Genomic DNA, 20,800 nt, shown 5'->3' with positions numbered 1-20,800 from the left:
GCTAGTTTGTTAATAATTAATTGAGAGACCAAAATAGGGCTCGGAAGCAAGAAAAGCGCTCATGCCATTGTGCTAATGGTAAGCAAACAGTAAGATTTAGCTCACAAAGCCAAAATAATCACCTCATTATTGAGCAAAAAGAAAAAAATATCTCCAACACAAACTCACTACACAATTAGAGCCTTAACATTGTCAGTGATTTCCAATTATTCTTTCATACGAGGTCTGTAAATTAAGTAATGAGACTGATTTTTAAAAAAAAAAAATTATTAAAAAAGAATTACAATTCTATATTGTCACCTTCAAAATAACTTCCTTCTGAAGCCACACAACGCTGGAGACGTTTCTTCCACTCCTCATAGCAGTGCTCGAACTCCGATACTGGGAATAGCCTTCAGCTGGTCTCGGTTACAGCCGTATGTTTTCGACTATCCCAAAATGAGTTCCCTTGAGGTGAACGTGTCATTACTGGTGACGAGTCTTGGGTGTTTGAGTACGTCCCAGAAACCAAGCGCTACAGCATGGAGTGCACACTTTAACCTCTCCAAGGCCCAAAAAAGCAAGGATGGCGAAGTAGAAGATTAAATGCATGATGATATCCACGGAATCGTCCACAAAGAGTTTCTATCTCAAGGTCAAACGGTCAATCAACACTTTTACCGAGAGGTTTTTGAAAAACTTCGAAAAAGGGTTATTCGTGTGAAACCAAACGTCAAGAACAAGTGGGTGTTGCATCACGATAATGCTCCTTGTCACACAGCAATTTCAATAAACGAGTTTTTGGCCCTGTAAAAACATTCCTGTGGCTCCTCAGCCTCCTTATTCGCCTGACTTGAGTCCTTGTGACTTTTTTCTCTTCCCGAAGTTGAAAAATCACCTCAAGGGAACTCATTTTGGGACAGTCGAAAACATTCAAACGACTGTAACCGACCAGCTGAAGGCTATTCCAGTATTGGAGTTCGAGCCCTGCTATGAGGAGTGGAAGAAACGTCTCCAGAGCTGTCTGGCTTCAGAAGGAAGTTATTTTGAAGGTGACAATATAGAATTGTAATTCTTTTTGAATAAAAAAAATTTAAAAAAATCAGTCTCATTACTTAATTTACAGACATCGTAATTCTATGGAATTTTTATAACAATCAGAGAAAATTTGCACATCTGGTGGTATTATGTTGTACGTAAAAATTTGAGAATGAATACAAACATTTTTGTGGTGGGTTAGTGATAGATTGAAAACTATATGGTAACATTCGTCGATTTGCAGTAAGTAAATGTGATTTCGTTGATTGTATTCTATGTGGTAAGCATTTTTTTAAAAAATATTTCTGACCCTTTTCGACTTTTCATCTATCATAAGGATAAAATAAACGATATTAGCCAGCCCTGCTCGACCACATTTTCAATATCTATAAATTGTTTATTAGAATTTCACTGTAATTAAAAAAAAAAGGAAGAAAGAAATCAATTTAAACCAGATATTCCCTGCAGTAAATTTTCCTTTTACGTTATCCAGTAAATTTCAGTTTCAATTTATGATGCTAATTTCCTATTTCACTATATTTTCAATTTATTGTCTAAAATTGGAAAGAAGGGTCTTTTTTTTGTCAAACTTTATGTAAATTGAATGGTTAAAGTTTATAATTCAGAATTTTTTGGCCACAGCTTTAGTTTTATGAATATTTTATGTTCGTTTTTACTATATCACTTCTTCTTCTTCTCCATTGTTCTACTGAGATATTAAATAATATTTTTTTAAATTATTAAAAGAATTTTAAACTGTTCAACTAACTGATGAACATAGTCTAGACGTTTCCACAATGGTACTTTCACTATAACATTTCTCCTACTGACATTCTGTAAGTTGGCAATCTGAGGGAAACTTATGAATCAAAGAGCGAAGAAGGTAAGCCAATCTCTGAAAGGGAAATCAAAGTGGTATACCTGTAGTGAAGTGTACACTCTGGGGGGGGGGGACCCTTAGAGTGGGACACCAAAAAGATGGCCTATCTACCCTATTTGATTGCATTGGTTCGGTAGTTTGCGAGACCTTTAGCAAACATGGAGACCAGATGGGATAACGATGCAAAAAATGAGAAATAATGGGAAAACTCCTATATTTCCCGAAAAGGGAAGGTTTCTTATACTTGATCTGGCAGGCCAACATAATAAGTTGTTATTTGTGTGTAACATCTGGAGAACCGTGTCATGTTTATTTCTGCTGTGGTAATTTAAATATTTTTTTATTAATTTTCAAAAATATATTCAGCGCTTAGATTATGTTATTCAAAAGTTCATGAAAGAAAAAGAATCTGTCACAAATTGTTCAGATAATAAGATAAAGAAGATAGTTAGATTCACCATCCCTGATAAGGTTTCAATTTTAGATCTCCGTAAACCCATTTTTTGCGCCAAACTGTTTTAACTCTTTGCGGCTAGGTGGGATATATTTTAACCCACCTCGAAAAGTTGAAGTTATTCATACATACAGCTTAATATGTTATTTAAAGTTTTTCATTCAGTTGGCAGTGCTATGCACCAATGGTAAATGCGTAAATAAGTGAAAAACAAATTGTATATCAATTATAAACTTGACCAATAGTAAAAAATGGTGGCACCGCATACTGTTCTATTATTTGGATGCAGCTGTTGTTAATTCATATATTGTTTATAAACAATTGGGTCAAAACATGGAACTTAAACATTTCAAGGAAGAGTGCGCTGAAGGACAGTGCTGTACTGTCTGCAAAGTTCCGCTTTGTTTTGGTAAAAAGTTGTGTTTGAATGAACACCATATAAAGCATTAGTTGCATAGTGGTATTATACAATACCAGTGGCCCACACTAAAAAAGGACTATTGAAATGGTATTAATTTTTTCTTTTCTTTTTTTTTCTTATTTCGAGAGTAATGATTATTTGAAAGGGATGATTACAGATGTAAGATAATCGAAATGAATGTTTATTTCCATGTTTTTATAACAAAAGAAATTCTGGGCAACTAGGGCTTAGTTTCTTTAAAATCGTGTGCCTCAAAGAGTTAAACAAAAGTAATCATTGGTTTACATAAAGAAGTGAAATTATTAATAAATATTAGTGAAGCCAATTGGCTCTTTGGATCTTGTCCAATAAGAGTTTCCAGTTATAAGAAAGGTACCACCTCCATTCTTTATAGTTTCGTATTAATTTTACTATTGCGTCCTACTTACCTAGATGTAAATTTTATTACAAAGTTAGCTTATTAAAATGAAATCACCATCTGGTTGAACATAACAAAATTAACATACAGTAAAAAGTTCCCAGTTGTTCGTCGGCTAAACTTTTTCAACAAATGTAAAAGATGAAGTTGCCATACGATAAGTACATAAACACCAACAGAGTTTTGCTAAAGTTTGTTCCTATGTTTAGTTGGAAAGCTCCTCTTTGGTTTACAGGATAGTAGAATAGATCTATGCTATACAATCGTAATTGTCTTGTCCAATTTAACATTAACTTTACTTGTATCTCGCCTGATATCATGTATAAGCTTGTATGTTTGGAATTTTGTAAATGTGATGACTGTCTGCCAGCAAATCCTGTTTTATCATAATCACTCTTTTAGCTTTTCTTTTAGGCTTCATGTGCGTTTTTCTTGGAGGAAAAACTGTTTCTTTCTTTTTTTATTCAAGGCATGTCAACATCTAAGGTAATTAATTGGGGCCCGGTGCTTTTTTTCCAGTGCAATGCCGGCCTCTGGACAGCAACTAGATTCCAGGATCCAGAATACTCTTAATCCCTTCTCTATCCTATATTATCTCAGCGTTGTAACAGTAAAGTGGTTTATTAAACCAACCAGGTAATTTCCTTTATTTTAAAAAGAATTTGAGGTTTTATCTTTTATAGAAAAGGAGAAAAAATTTTTTGTCAAAGTTGGGTGTTTTTCAAGATTACGCTTTTTTTTTTGACGATCAACCCTCGTACAACTCTTCAGTTTTAATAAGCGACGTTATTTTATTTTTCTAAACATTCCTTTTTAACATTTTCGTTAATTTTCTGTTACACGTCAACATTTTAAAAGAGAAAAATTCCTTTCCTCGGTAAAGGAAAGAAATAATTTTACTAAATGGAAATTTCAGAAAAGCGCTGTAATTTCCCAGCTTTCCTTGAATTTTCCACTGAATAACTTTCATGGAAAAAACAAGAATTCTTGTTTGAATTCACAAAATTTTCTCTCACTATAATTATTAAAATTTGTCTACCAAATTCGAAGTTTTACTACATATAAGTTTGGATCTGGGTGAAAACTAGAAATAAACTCTTGTCCAATAAGAGTTTCCAGTTATAATAAGATTTTATTGGACTTCAGATATTTTTTACCTTTTAACAATAAAATACAAAGAAGTCCCATCCAAATTATTTAAATTTAAAATTAATTACTTTTTAATGAATTCAAGCAAGTTTGAATCTCTTTTCTTGAATACTTCATTTTCTAGCAATAAAGAAAAGTGAGTCAAACGTTCTTGTGAATTCATTATAAACTTCTTACTAAATTGAAAACATTCTACAATTGTATACTAAGAAATAGTTATTAAACTTAGCTAATCCTAGGATTATATATTTGTTATAGTTAGACTAAGGATGACAATTAAATATTAAATGAAGTACAATGAATATTTATATGAAATAATAGACAAAATTAGAGTAAAAGAAATCTACATAATAAATAAGAAATGTATCCTCTTAAAGAAGTCGGACTAAAACTTCTAAAAGTCTTTCACTTCTCCCTTTCCTCTGCCAAGGAGGAGGTAATTTTAGCGGGGTTTTTATAAGGTATCTTCCAGCAAAAATTTTGGATTACCTCATCACTATCCCAATCTCTTCAACAGAGAGAGAATGCTTTTCGTGTTAATCATTCTTCAAAATAGTCACATTTAAAGGCATGCTGCAATCATGTTCAGGGTCTGAAGGTATCTGGCATGGTATTCACTCACTTGATATTTGATTTTTCTTGTAATGTTGCTCAGATACATTCACACGATTCAGATACATTCGGCGAGGAAGTTTTGGTTTATCGATTTTAAATTCTTCATCGTGCAGAAGAAGATAAGAGAAAGTGAATAATTATAGAAATACATTTATTTATTTATTTGAGGGTATTAACTGTATTAGGCCTTTTATATCAGCTGAAAACATCTCCAGGAAGTTAAAACCACAAATAGCTTTACAGTTATGCAGATTAGTAGTGACTAGTTAACGATATACACAGCGCTGAATTGGAACAGACTTACTGGATTAGTAGAACAGTACTCTGTGAAAACATATGGTAAGATCATTATAATCAAGCCGAATGGTTTTGAACATGAGACAATGACGCTCCGAAATAGCAATTTCCTTTGAACAAATACTGTTTCCTGATTGGTAAGAAGAAAAAAAGAGGGAGTTATCCATAATATTTAAATAAATGATTAAAATAATAATAGGCCTCCTATTACTGGAAAAACATCTGATTAAAGTTTTTATATATTTTATCTAACTGAAATATTGACCCTCAGCTTCAATGGGGAATGGTCAGGCAGTCCAGTAGAATGCCCCAGTTTGCTGGAATATATGGACTTCATCTTTATAATAGGCTACTTTTTACTAAACAAATATTTTGTAGATGAAAATGGACAGCATAAGGGTTTATGACATCTAAGTAATTTTACTTAAATGGTATTAATGAAATGTTGGGTACTAGCTGATTTTTGAACTTTTTGGCGTTTAATCAACCCTTATACTTAATTTTTAAACTGTAAGTTTTTGTTAAGGAGATATTTATATTAAATCTTTTAGGTAGGAATCTTTTATAAGGATTTTATACATCTATAATTATTGTTTTTGTAACAATAACTACTTTCTTAGAGTGTTATAATAATCCATACCTGCAATAGGATGAGATAAATATTCAGTAGAGACTTTCGCAATTGTTCTTCTTGGAATTATTGTTCCAGATATCCTTACGGAAAATAAACCTCAGGAACAGAAATTCTCAGACTCACAGAAATGATTACTATTTATATGTAAAGATTTAGTTAGCGTAAGTTACAATAAATTTATGTGGTGACGGGACATAAACATGTTTTCAAATCGTCGTTTCGTTGAATCATTCGGAGGGTACTCTAAAATAATTTATTTTCAGTTTTCTTACTGAATTCTCAGATATAGGACATATATTGGCTTTTTTTCCACTAATTCTTGTTCATTAAAATTGATTTTGAGAGGAGTTCTGGAAAGATGGGACGTCCTGCATTCTACAATGAACTCATACAGAACTCAACTAATATTTAGTTAAAATTTTAATGTTTAAAGATAACGTGATAATGAGTTGGTACTTAAGATATGTGAGTGAGGTGGAAGTCTTGAGTTTATCTCACCTTTTTTTATTTTTTGTTCACTCGTACTTATAAAAAGGAAGTCTGCCCTCTTTTGTTTCTAGCGGAAAAGAAAATTAAACTTGACAACTTGTTTCCCTTCTCCTGGAAATGAACATTAATCTTAATAGAAGTTTAAAACTGTTACGTCAAAAACTTTACAGCTTAAAAGAAAATTGTATAAAGTCCTAAGAAAAAATATTTATTATATAAATCTGGTGTGAAAACGCTGCACGACTTTTCTTTAGATACTCATTGAAAAACATACTTCAAACATGGAAAATTATCTCACCAACATTATTCTGTTATTGGCCGTACTTTGTACTGAAATGTAACCTTTCAAGGAAGTCTAATTCAACCCCTCCTCGAGAACTGTATTAATACACATTTTTTTAGAAAAATTATTAAAAGTTAAGTAATTCTGAGTCTGTAAAATAAATATATTTATGCGTAGGTATCATTTTCGAGCAAGTGAGTAAAAGAGGTTCATCTGGTACAGAAATTTTCTTGTACGTAACTCGATCTTAAACAATACTGCTGTCACAATATCAATAATCAGTTAGAATTCATTTTAATATTGTTGCCAATATATTTTCAACAATATTGATCGTGTAGGGTTCGCATATCGTCTCACCGGTCAGCCCGGTATCTTGGTGCATTCTCCCAAATTATAGTTAATCTTAGAAAAGTGGTTCTTTAGAGAGAAACCCACTACGTTGTTCAAAAGTATATGTGGTCTAAGTTTTCCGGGAAAGCTAGTTCAATTAAAAGTTATGTTTACACTTTTTTTTCTAATTAAAAAAATCAGTCCCACATTTGATTCTTAAAGAGTTCTTGAAATAGATATTGTTAGTAAAGTCTTAAATCGAATATTTGCATGATTTCTTTTCAATTGTAGGGTAACTGGGGTGGGGGGGGGAACTTACTGATATTTTCAAGATTTTTCTTTTCTTTCTTGAACTAATTTCTACGTTGCGGTTGTTGCAGTTAGTCATCCTATCTTTGCCCTTCATTTTTTCACGGGTTATATCATGAAGACAAAGCAAGGACTAGTTTTTTTTTTTCAGCCTGATTTCTAGTATGTATGACCTGTTTTCTAAGTTTCAGCAAGTCCGGATGCTTAGATACTCTTTCTTCTACACCTCTTGGAGCTTTCAAGCTATTTTATTTTCTATTAGACGGTCCAATTTTGGATCTATACATCCCTTTTCAGGATCTTTTCCATTATATTCTTATTGATATTGAATTTGATTTCCACATTGCAAAGATTCATTCACCAACCGCTTTAAATTTTAATGAGAGTGGAAATCTAAATAAAGCAGATATTTTGGCTCTCTAATGAGAATACGAATTTCTTTAAGCTCTTTTCCAAAACATCCATTAATATAAGGAAAAAGTTTTAGAAACTTAACCTTTATTATATAGCATTGGAATTCTTAGCTAAAGATTTCAATATTTTGTTCTCAAAGGAAGATTTACCCTTATAAATTGGTACTTATTCTATTTCATTTTGTTACAGATTTTGTTAAGCAGCATCATTAAATGCAATAAGACAAGACTCTGGAGTACTGATACCACTGTTAGCTAATGGCCCAATTATAAAAGAATATACCAAGGAACAGATTTTATGAATAGGTAAGCGTAATTCAACATTTATTGAAGTACCTGGTAGTATTGTACCATATTTTATTTCTTTACTATCAAAACAGGGACTGTGCCCCAGCTTCCTGATTTATTTCCGCTCCCTTATTTATGCCAAAAATAATATAAAGTAAGGTAATAATAAATAAGGAAAATTGATTGTAGCCATGACCTCATTATCCCAATTAGCTTATCCGATCCTTTAAATAATTGAAGGATCAATCTATGCGATCAAATCAAGAACATTTTGATTAAAATGGTATCCGCTTTTGATAAGAGTCTTCTTTGATACTTTTTCATAAGAAAATAAATGAAAAACCATTTATTCTATTCTATTAATTTTTATTTTCGGTTAAACGATTTTAAATCGATAAACATCTTAGCCGGAAACTCATTGGCGATTCAAGAACGTCAGTTTGGGAGAATGCACCAAGTTACCGGGCTGACCGGTGAGACGATATGCGAACCCTACACGATCAATATTGTTGAAAATATATTGGTAATAATATTAAAATGAATTCCAACTATTATTGATAATGTGTCAGCAAGAATATTAACCTTGAATTTGGTGAGGGTGGGACTTAGAATTTTGAAGATAAACTTTCTATCATCATCAAATGACGTAGATAAGAATTTTAACAATACTAACTGCTTAAACTGTCTTCTTGTACGAGTTGGCGAATGGTCTGACTTACAGAATCTAATAAAACTCTTTGAGTGACAGCCAGCCAGTTCAAAAAAAAAGTTAATTTTCCAAGGAACATGGTAACTTGGAGTCTTGGCAGAATATATTTATAGATTAACAATAAAAAGTTTTCATTAAGTTTTAATATCCGTGAATAACTGTAAATTCAACTTCCGCCCATTACTGAAAAAAATGCTACTTAAAATAAACTACGAGTTAAAACCCGAATTACGCCATTCCAAGGGTACCACTTCCTGTCTTCTTCTTCAACATGTGATCTCCTGTCGAAGAAGATTACAGGCTCCTTATCGGTGTCTTTGTGAGAATGAACATTTTTCTTAATATCCCTTTCTTTTTAATATTAATTCATTTTCATCTAAGCATTTTTCTACAAGTTAATATTTGTGATTTGCCACTTTCGTCGATTCAGTCAAATGCTTATCAGCAGCAATATGTAATTAATTCCCAGGACTGGCCGATTTAGGAACCATTTGACATCGGAGGTTTTCCATCTTTGGGCCAATAACCCAAGAAAACTTAAACAAAAAAAATAAATTAATAAATTCAGCTAATTTCTTCATCTTTGTCCTTAGCTCTTACGTCTTTCAGCGTCGAGCTTTAGATAACTTAGGCCTTAAACCATCGAACGAACCCTTCTCTTGCCAATCTTCGGATAGATTGGCTTTTGTGCCAATCGTTCGATGTAAAGTCCAAATAGCCCAAATCTTGGTCTGCAGCCTTTCTGATTTGGCCTCCATCAAGCATCTAATCTTCTCCTCTCCACTTCTCCTGCAGACATGGCCAAACCACCCTAAATGCCGATTCTTCAACTTGGTTACGAAGGGTTGAATCTCTAAGCTGCTCCTTATTGTTCTTATTTCTAATTTTGTCACGCGTAGTTTTTTCTTTCGACACGGTGGAGAAAAATTCAGCTAATTTAAAAATGTTAATCAATAATTTATTAAAAAAAGAGATATTACGCCCCCTTAGGGGTGGGATTAGCTATGTGGTTAGCGTACTCGATTCCCACGCGGAGGTCTCCCGGGTTCGAATCCAGCTGCTAACCCTTAGATTTTCTCTCCCTAGGAGCTTCTTACAGCTCACTGTCCGGTGATGGACAGTGTTGTCTGTAACGAGAGAACACTGTCCGGAGGCCGGCAGTGCACTGAAAAAAGCTCCAGGCGCTAATAACCTCAGCTGTTGATGCGCTAATAGAAAAAAATTACGCCCCCTTATAAGATTTTCCATTTTCTCTATCTAGTCCTCATGAATGTGTTTTAATCTAAATTAAGAGGATCTATAGTTAGCCTAAATTATAAAAAGAAAATTAAACTAGAAAGAAAAGCGGAAATAACCCCCTAGTATAATTGTTTTTCCATTTAATATCATCGCTCCGACCTTCCGTACGCTCCCGACGTAATATTATTAATCAAAACAATATTCTTCATTAAGTATCTTGAATGGGCAGAGCTTTTTCAGTTGAATAGTCTTGTCATTTTAATCTATTGTGTGCAGCATCCAACTCGTCAAGATGGTAATTATACTGATAAAGCGAGATGATCGGGCGTGAGGATCTCCAGTCGACTTTCAAACTAAATATTCATGGCTATTTTCAGGGATCACATTGAAGTACCTTCATGAATCTGTAATATCTACGCCACTCACATGAGTACACTTTAATTATAAACACTAAAGCCTTACTTAGTATCGGCTAGTTGTGTGTGCGGAGGAAGTTGACATTAACCTATATATTTCGAGTGGTATGGGGAGATTGTTTTGGAGGATGAAAACCATTAAATCAGATCATCCCTGACCTAAATTATTATTTTAAAAAAATTAGGCGAGAAAAACTCATGAATTTCTTTTACCGTAATTTTCTTACTTAAATTTTTCTTAGAACCTACAATTTTTGTTTTAAGAAGATAGTTTCGTATTTCTCGTTGTAATGTTAAAGGAAGTGACGTCACAGCTCACCAGAACCCCATTCGGTATTTCCGGGGAAATCGTTTCGAACCAAAGTAGTGGGGCTAAGCATATAAGTTCATCTGCAAATGAATCATTTCGTCGATTGGCTAGAACAGGGATGGCAAACCTTTTTGAGACGTGGGTCAAATTTTATTCATTTTTTTCTTTTAGTACTACCTATTGGGTCACTAATGCCCATTTGCGCAAGAGTTAAGTTTAAAAATTTTAAACTGAATATTTTCAAAACTAAAACATCTTTAAAATTCAGTTGGCTTAACGGGTAAAACGGGACGAAACAATTGGCTATGGAAGTCTCTTTTTACAAACATAACTGAACAAAACCCTACAAAAGTGTGTTTTATCTGAAGAAAAATCTTCTTTTTTTTTCTTTTTTTTTTTGCGTTTATTTTTGCTCCAATCAGCGCGTTAGCGCTATAAGTAACAGTGATAACAGGGTAACAACAAATAACAGAAGAATACGAGTGGAGAAGTTACCCAGTGGTAACACTCCAAAACAGGCTATTAGTCGCTCTCTTCACTTGAGAGGAGATCACGAGGCCACTGTCTCTTAAGGCGTCTTGTCGGGTTGTCAGGAATAGTTCTAGAAGAAAGATTTTTAGCTAGAGGATTTATATGAGATTGCAGGCTGAAGTGGAGTTTTCTGTATCTTGTTTTAGCGACATGTGTGACAAAAGGAATGTTAAGGTCAGTGTGTATAGTCAGGTTGGAGACATAAAAAGGAGCGTTTACAATAGTTCGAAGAATTTTAGATTGTAGAGATTGAATCCTTTGAAGATTGGAGCGTTTGGTTGAACCCCACAGCTCTATTCCATACGCCCAGATGGGTTTTAAAATAGCTGTATAAATTAGTCTTTTGTTGTCCAGAGAGAGTTTTGATCTGTTGTCTAAGAGTCTTTTAAGTAGTCGATAGCGTCTGTTCAGTTCTGTTCTTTTAAGTCTAGTGTGAGGGTGAAGAAAAATCTAAACATGGTTATTTGCTTTGGGTTGTCTATTTTTTTAACAAACAAAATATGAGTAAAATTATACATTTTATATGATATTTTGTAAACACTTTTGCTTTATTTCAAATACTATAAAAGCATTTGTCGCCATTTGCGTTTTAGAACTGTAATGATCAATCTAAAGGTTATAGGATAGCAGCATTTAAATTGCATTTGTGTCATTGCGTGATAGAAAAAAAATACAAATAGAATATAAATTATCGACACAATTAGAAAATCTAAATCAACCCGCGTAAACAAACAAATGGTTGCCTAGAAATTTTGAATCAGTGAAAAAGCTTGCGCGGGTCAGACACTGACCCGCGGGTCATAGGTTTGCTAACACTGAACTAGAACCTGGGTAATGAGAAGGAAACTAGGAAAACCTTTTTTATTCAGTCGCACTATCGGTGATTGATGCTGTTCTAAGTCGGAATTTTGGTTAGACTTGCAATTTGTAGCCAATATGTATCAAATTAAATTAATAGAGAAAATCTATCCGCCCACTTATTGTGCTAAATTTACGTAGAAAAAGTTCCATCTCAGCAATATGAAAAAGCACAGTACTGACGACCATCACAGAGGAAGACCTTGGGGGGCTTCTTCCCCCCTTCTTTCATCTCCATTTTCTACTTTTCCCCTTAAAGTTCGTTATAAATCGGATCGTCTTAATATGATTATACTTTCCCTTTTTCATTTTTCTCTTTTCTACCAGAAATATTCTCGTAGAGAGTTCATAGTGAATGAATGCCATACTGCCCAATGAAATTCCCTTTCAATAGAGCCAGTACTCTACTACCTTGGTTTGTGGTGATTTATTTTGATTTTATTGAGAGGGGGGAACAAGCTTTTTATTAAAAGAACGCTTTTTTCTTTTTAATTTCCTTTAATTGAATCCATGTGGAAAACTGATAATAAAATTAAATCAGTTGAATGGAAAACCTTCAAATATTTGTCTTTTTAATTTTGTAGAAATGTTTCAAAGGTTTAAATGAAATTAAGATTACTACATTGAAAGTTTCTGAGCTTCATGGTGAAAATCGATTAACAAAGTACTTTAGAGTTGTACTTCCGATTGTAAAATTTTTCTCTCAACTTGAAATTTTAACAATATCTTTTTTGTCTTTGAGGTACAGTCATGGCTCATCTGAAAGAGGAAAAAGAGGGCCGCCCCCCCATTTCTATATTATCTATGTGAGATAACCCAATTCGTGCTGTTATTAGAAGCTTTTTGAAAAGTTCCATAAACATTGCCATGTCTCGGCGAGTTCCTTGTTTCGTTCTGTAGGGTCCATTGGTTTGTGAAACTCTGTAGAATGTTCAAAAGAGTTAGGAAGATCTTTTAGTGGTCAACTTTTAACAGAAAATTTACATAGCTTTCATTTCCATGGGTCTTAAAAGTATGCAAATGATGCTGCTGGAAAGTAAACTATAATTTCAGAGCGAATTCCTTCTTCAAGGTCTTCGAATTCGATGGAAAATATGGCCAAATATTATCTTTAAAAAAGGATTGCGCATAAGTTTAATGAATAGGAAAGTTTCAGCTTGAAATTATTTAGATTAAGTTTGACTTCTATTTTACTACTATTTCAAAAATAGTACAGAAAATATGAAATCTTAGAAAATAGACATTTCTGATAAAAACTGTTTTATCCGCCTGGAAATTATGAAGATTAATCTAAGCATGAAAACTGTATTGTAAGGAAGTTCAAAATTCATGAAATGAGCCCTTTGCTAGTTTCATATGTGTAAGTTTATGGTTGGAAGAAGCTGAACTTTAAAGCCAGTTATGTTGAAGTTCATAAAACAATTATAGAAGACAATATTGATTACCTTAAAAGTCTTTAGCTCTTAATCCGCTCCTGCTTGTTTAGACTGGTCTCTTATCAAAATGGTGGCTTCATAAAGTTGACAAATTGCTAAAAGTTCAATACTTGATTATCGAAATTCATTAATCATTTCTCTGAAGAGAGCGCCTTAGCGGCCACTCTTACATTTATTCAAACATTGTAAAGGCACTCAAAATTAACGATAAAAGCCACTCCGCGCTCTCTCTCTCTCTCTCTCTCTCTCTCTCATTACAAAACTGTTGTCATTAATATCCCTGATACTTTTATGATTAATATGCTAAAAGAGCTCTGTTTTCCTTGTCTCATCCTGATCTTTAGATGAAGTACTTCTGTCGCTTCTGCCATACTCACCATCTATTTGGGTGGGCCCAGGAAATGGAAGATAGACAGACTGCATATAAAATACTTCTTCATTATATTAGAGCTATTTCATCAAACTCATTTCCTTTTCAATCTTCTGCAGTACTGTGAAGAAATTGTCTTACTAAAAACTTGAGCTTGTTTAAAAATGTTATCGTCGACTAAATAACTATTAGAATGAACCGGAATAGAATTTACATTAACGCCTACGTTTTTAGTAGTCGTTTCACTAAAGCTTTCCTGTACGTCCGGTTTTAATTGAAATGCAGATTTGGAGGTAATAAAATCTTAATTCCTACCTGAAGTATCCCCAAGCAACTGTCCCAAAAAACCCAGGCTAATAGAGACTGAGAATTTGAACCATACTCAAAATTTTGAGAGGAAAGGAAAATATCTAGCAGCACAAAGGAGTTGTTATTTTTGACTGACTGCTCTACCCTCTACCAGGAACTTTCTAGGAATATCTGGTACTCCTTATTTCGGAACATCCTCCTCAGGATGCATACGGACGGCCACCGGATATCATTTGTTTTTTCGCTACAGACAATACTGCTGTAAGAGGCTGCAATAAAGAGGTAAAATTTAAGAACAAGCTTGACTCGTACCCGGAATATCCACCAGGGGTACCAATACACTAATTTCTGAGCAATAACTTCTGAATTTTTTAATATTGTATATTTTATATTTTTTCCCCCAAGTTAATTGGCCTGGAGAGTTAGAAACAGCCGCATTCCTTTTATAAGAGAAGCTGCCATTTAGAACTGGTTTACTTAACGTTACTTCCTCAAATACCTCTGCCTGACAACCTTATTGGTAGATATGGCACGTTCGCTAAGTCATAACTTTGACAGGAAACTATATCAACAATTCGGCTACCTTATATGCTTCAACTTTGTATTTTAAATCGAAAATCAATCTTTTATTAATCAATAAGGTTATCATTTACTGCAAGTTTTTCCTAAGAGAAAATAGTTTAATTTTTAGATTGTTCGAGTGGATATGCATCTTTAAGTACTCCCTTAATATTAAGCTTGATGAAGAATAATGCGGCTTAATTTAACGTGATAAATACAACTTATAACGGCTATTAAATGTAAATTTAAATTCGTTTTAATTTTCTCTAAGACGGCACAATAGCGTGAATGACTTTGTTTAGTAATGGGATAAATAAAACTCAACCAAAGCAATTTAGCTAAAAACAAGTGTTTTCTCACAGACCGCAAACCCATGGATTGCTGTTGAAAACTTCATAAAAATTTGACCCTTAAGTATGTTGACTGTACGAAATTCTAGAAAATCTTATCTCAGTAATGAAGACAGGGGAAGCTGGTACCCTACTCTTAGAAAACATTTTAACTATAGCTGAAATCTTTTCTGCGGTGGTGGTTATTTCATCGCTTAAATTCCACTGCCTCTAACACAGCCCTGCTACTGACTTGGATTATTGGTAATTTATTTAAGAGTCCCCTTCTCTGATTGCTCGCTAACCTTAACTTCTGAAGGAATTTGTTATTACAACTGCTCCTCGACCACGTTGTCCCAATTTCTTTTATAGTAACTTACGTCTACGCGTTTTCATGGTCTTGTTTGCAGTTTTTAAACGATTAAAAATATTTGTCGAATACAAATCAACTCTCCTCTTAGTAGATTTTGACAAAAAAAAAGTGTTAGCATCTTGCAAAAAGGAACGATTACTTTTACTCTCTTATCATTCTGAAAAAGTAGCTGAAAGAAAAGTATACTTCCAAAATCGACTTGTAAAGACATCTAAAGAAAGAAAATATAATTTAGTAGAAAGGCACAGAGAAATGGCACTAAGGACACGGACTAAAAACAGCTGATGTTGCTAAAAATAAAATTTGACGGAGTGGTGCTGACTGTATGAAAAAAAAAGAAAAAAGATTACAGTAAGAAGACGAATTAAGGATATAGAGATTGGACCTTCAAACTGGAAAAGAACTAGTCTAAAGGGGGAAAAAAATTGTGTACGAGTAGTTAGAGGGACTATTCCAGAAATTTAATTTACAGTTTTATTCTCTAACGTCTAGAATAAAATAAGGTTCAATGATGAAAAGAAAGTTCTCGAGTGATTGAGTGTGTAATTAAATTATCTCCAAAACGAAAAGCGTAGTGATCTCAAGTTGACCTCAAGAAAGCTCATTCAGTTCCATAATAAACCTAAAATCACATCACCAATCTAATAGAATTTTATTTTATTTTTTTTAAGAATATTATTCATCTTTTTTGGTTACTGATAGTGTGGCGACCCACTGTTGGCACGAGACTGCCTCGGGCTCCTCCGAGGCGAAAATGTGTTTTATTTAATTTATTTCTATTTTTATTCATTTAAATATTATACACATGTTTTTTGTTAATATGACACATGTGAGTTTTTCATAAAAGACTAGGACCTGTTACAAAGCAAAAAAATAGATTGTATGTACTAAGGTACAAGAAATACAGCTTTTAAGATACATATTTGTGGTTCTTATTTTACGCATAACCACAAGTGGTGACCCCAACAATAACAAGCATGCCGAAAAGGAGAAAAGCTACAACAGCTCTTTCAGCCCAGCTCGGATACCCACCCCCTCAGCACTGGCCTACGATTGAAGCGACTGTCGATGCAAGGAGGAGGGCCAAATGTTATTTGTGATTTAGCTACAGGCCGACCACGCCCCTTTATCCCACGCAGCCAACGCAAACAAGTCTTTCTATTAGTACACAGCCTGGCTCATGGAGGTCCTAAGGCGACCGCACGGGCGGTAGCCCAACGGTTCGTCTGGCCGCGCATGCAGCGGGACTGCCGTGAGTGGGCACGCGACTGTGAAGATTGCCAGAGGGGTAAAATCGGGAGACACACGAAAGCGCCGTTAACAGCTTTCTCCCAACCCGGGGAAAGATTTGCGCATTTGCACATTGATCTCGTGGGACCGCTCCCGCCCTCGCAAGGCTATAGGTACTGCCTGACATGTATAGACAGGTACACTCGGTGGGCAGAGGCGATACCGCTACAAAGCGCTACTGCGCCCGCCGTCGCTTCTGCTCTGTACGCCGGCTGGATCGCAAGGTTCGGCTGCCCAGCCTCAATCACCAGCGACCAGGGGACGCAGTTTACGTCAAGAGTGTATCATGAACTGGCGGCGCTCACAGGAACTCAGCTCAAACGAACAACCGCATATCACCCGCAGGCTAATGGTGTTATAGAGCGATGGCACAGGACTCTGAAGACAGCGCTACGCTGCCATGGAACAGATAGCTGGATGGACAGACTGCCCACCGTTTTGCTGGGTTTACGAGCAGCCGTGCGTGAGGATACGGGACTGTCCCCTGCAGAGTATGTGTATGGAACCACGCTACGGTTACCAGGCGAATTCGTTGGGGAGGAATTCACTAACCAGACGCAGACGGAAGTGGTTCAACAACTTAAAAGGTCTATGAGTGCCCTGCGCCCGGCACCGACGGTCTGGCACGCCCGCCAAAAACCATTTGTTCATCAACAATTGGGAACCTGTTCGCATGTTTTCCTTAGGATCGACGCGCACAGGTCCCCGCTGGCGCCGCCTTATGAAGGTCCATATCCCGTACTCTCACGAACTGACAAGACCCTATGTATCGACCGACGGGGCAAAAGTAAAACGGTCACCATCGACCGGGTCAAGGCGGCCTATGGACTGGCCACACCAGGCCTTGTCATAACACCAGCGGCGCCAGAGCCTACCCAGGTCCAAGAGAAACAACTGGGAGCACACCCGATCGACACCACACAGAATCACGCTACACGATCCGGGCGAATCAGCAAAACCCCGCAGCGCTATGGTACGCAGCGCTGCTAGGAAGGGGGGTGCTGTGGCGACCCACTGTTGGCACGAGACTGCCTCGGGCTCCTCCGAGGCGAAAATGTGTTTTATTTAATTTATTTCTATTTTTATTCATTTAAATATTATACACATGTTTTTTGTTAATATGACACATGTGAGTTTTTCATAAAAGACTAGGACCTGTTACAAAGCAAAAAAATAGATTGTATGTACTAAGGTACAAGAAATACAGCTTTTAAGATACATATTTGTGGTTCTTATTTTACGCATAACCACAATAGATTGAAGAGGGATCTATTGCCAATTTCAGTCTTTTCTATCAATATTATTTGTAATCATTAATTCTGAGAATAGTATTTGTCAGAAAAGGTTACATTTTACATAATTTGGTGCAATTCAACTGCACGATATAGTCTTATACTAAAGTTGATAGCCAAGCGTTCAGAGGCGCGAGGACCGCCATGCAGAGATGTATTGTGGTAATGGGTTCGATTGTTCTCAAGGCCTTGGGATTTTATTTAATGTTTAATATGAGAATATTAAAGTACGTGTTTGTTAGTTGCTGCCTTCTTCTGTAACATCTGATTTGATCTGTAGAAACAGGCATTTAAATTTTTGGATACCATAAAATTGTACAGAATGTAAACTGTTCTGAAAAATATTTTACACATGGCTTAAGGTGAACCAATCCCAAGTTTGAAAAGTTTAATAAAAAAATGACTGAAATTAGCTATAATTTCTTTTCCATTTCAAACCCAAATTCTGAGCTTGGTAAACATTTTCCTTGGTTTAGACTTGGTTTATAATTTATACATTCGTGATATATACAAACATTTCTGGTTCCATCTAACTAGCTGTTCTGGTGAAAGGTGGCAGGGCGGTAGGGTTCGGTTGTGCCGAACATGAATTGAACTGAATTAGCTAGTAGTACACTCCTCACCCCCGTTCCATAAAAACTTCATCGACATATTCTCTTGGTAATAAGTTCTTTAAGCGCCATCGAGCGGCAGCAGGTCATATGAATAATTAATGAAGTTTTCCCAAATAAATAACCTATGGAAAATTCATCAAGAAAATGTCACCTAATTTAATTTAACTATTAACAACTTTTCCTTTTATTAAATAATTTAGAACCAAACCATAAATCGAACTGGCGACATTCAAGCAATGCTTCCTCCTTTACTGCATACTAAAGAAGTAGTTTTCTTCTAAGGAAATACAGATTAGAAACTTAATCCACAAAGACTTGATTTTGGTTTAACGATTTCTTTCAGAAGTGGGATCCTAGCAACCCTTTAAATATAATAATTTTTTTTATATCTTTTATTGAAATTTACAACTGCAACAATTGTTGCAACCAGCAAATGTGGTACATTATTAAAAAAATTATCAAGACATACGAGTTGAGAAGGCACCCAGTAGTGTCACCCCATTATCTTGGATATATATTAGTATGACAGTAGATCGCAAGGCCGTCTTGTCTTCAATTTTCTTCGAGGATTACCTGGTAATGTGGAAGAAGATAGTTGTTCGATTTGATGGTTAGGATGAGCTGCTGTGGAGGAATGAATTTGTAGAATACGAGTTTTAGCAAGATCTGTAATGAAAGGGATTTTGAGATCATTATGGATGGTGAGGTTAGAAATATAGAATGGAGCGTTAAGAAGTTTTCGTCGTATTTTTGACTGTAATGAGGCGTAGAGAGTTTAGTCGATCCCCAAACTTCATGTAGGTCAAATTTCGATCGTTTGTCAAGTAGTCTGGCTAGAAATTTGTAGCGTTGGTTAGTTTCTTGTCTTTTCAGTGGCGACACCATGTCAACTGTTTGTCTAGGTACAGTCCATGATAGCGTACTTCGTCCACAGTGAGTATAGAAGTTTGGCTGATGAAGATGGGAGATAGGACTTTCCGTCTATTAATAGTTTCATAAACTGTAACATAAACAAAACTTTTATCTCCTAGAAGTAAAATTAAGGTATATATATGTATTTGTACAACTGTAAAAGAATAAAATTAATTTATCGTGATATGATGGTGAATAGTACATTCTGTAACTATTCTCGAAGCTTTGATTGTGGTGATCATTGATCTTGTGTAGAATCTCATCCCAGGTATGCTGAAGGTGAGGCTGCAGCGCCTCTAAAGTTGTTTGCTGAAAGGGAGGGGTTGAAAATGAAAACAGGCTCTTACTGTCAGTTGGAGGTGTCAAAGAAAATACGAACTTTTTTCTATTGATGCGAGAAAGTTCTCGTGCTTTGGAATAAAAGTTACGAGTACATAGGAAAGAGATTAGCTTTGTCTTTAGCGTATAAGGGATTCCATCGCGGAGATCCTGGGCTGCTGGTCGTTAGACTTCCTTTTTCTAGAAACTTCTTACAGCTCTGGTGATGGACAGAATTGTCTGTAACGAGAGAAAACTGTCAGGAGACAACAAAATATAAACACAAAGTAAAACAAAATGCATAATAATAAAGGATGAGGCGGACGCCAATGACCTCAGATGTTGGCCGGGCCTTAAATTAAAAATAATAATAACAATAATTGAGTATAGCTGTAGTAGAGAAAGAGGAGAGAGAAATTAATTAATTTTCCGTCTCACTTGGGTTTATTAATATCTATGTAGATCAAAGCTCCTTCAACAACACATGCTTTCATCGATTAGTAAAAAAAAATTCTGAATAAATCGATTGATTAGTCTTTAATTAGCAAAAGCTTGTTTTCAAGTTTTCCAGTTATAATGATTTTCCGGTCCAATATTGTAATTTAGCACTTAAATATTCTGTTGAGAGCATTTTTCGGTTTTACATTATCTCCATATTTACCAATCCCATAACCGTATAGAATATATCCCTTAAATTGTTATGAGCTAAACGGCAAAGTGCTATACACTCCTTTCAGTTCTTACCATCCTTATAGCCCTTTAGTACCTTTATTGTCAACACAGTTTCCCTAGGCAATCCTAATATTTTGTAATATTATCCGAGATAATGCTATTTTTATTTCACTGATATCACTCGAATAACTGTTCATAAAACTTTTTTATGTATTCGTTTTTGTAATGGTATTAGGGTTCTAGAAAATATTTCACAAGTGATTT

The 20,800-nt window shown here is 35.1% G+C and overlaps 1 protein-coding gene across 4 annotated transcripts in view; it reads left to right on the top strand.

Moving 5' to 3' along the window:
* The window catches only part of LOC141451489 (translational activator of cytochrome c oxidase 1-like), a 61,819-nt gene that overhangs the window by 19,931 nt on the left and 21,088 nt on the right, over positions 1 to 20,800 (top strand). For all 4 annotated transcript variants that reach the window (XR_012456839.1, XR_012456837.1, XR_012456840.1 and 1 more), the window contains exon 3: positions 7,900 to 8,015. The gene's annotated coding sequence lies outside the window, so the exon portion shown is untranslated. The remainder of the gene's footprint in view (positions 1 to 7,899; positions 8,016 to 20,800) is intronic.

Source organism: Rhodnius prolixus, unplaced genomic scaffold (assembly GCF_049639745.1).
Source record: "Rhodnius prolixus isolate KJV_2025 unplaced genomic scaffold, Rpr scaffold_8, whole genome shotgun sequence".
NCBI lineage: Eukaryota > Metazoa > Arthropoda > Insecta > Hemiptera > Reduviidae > Rhodnius > Rhodnius prolixus.
This window is presented reverse-complemented; position numbering and strand designations above follow the sequence as displayed.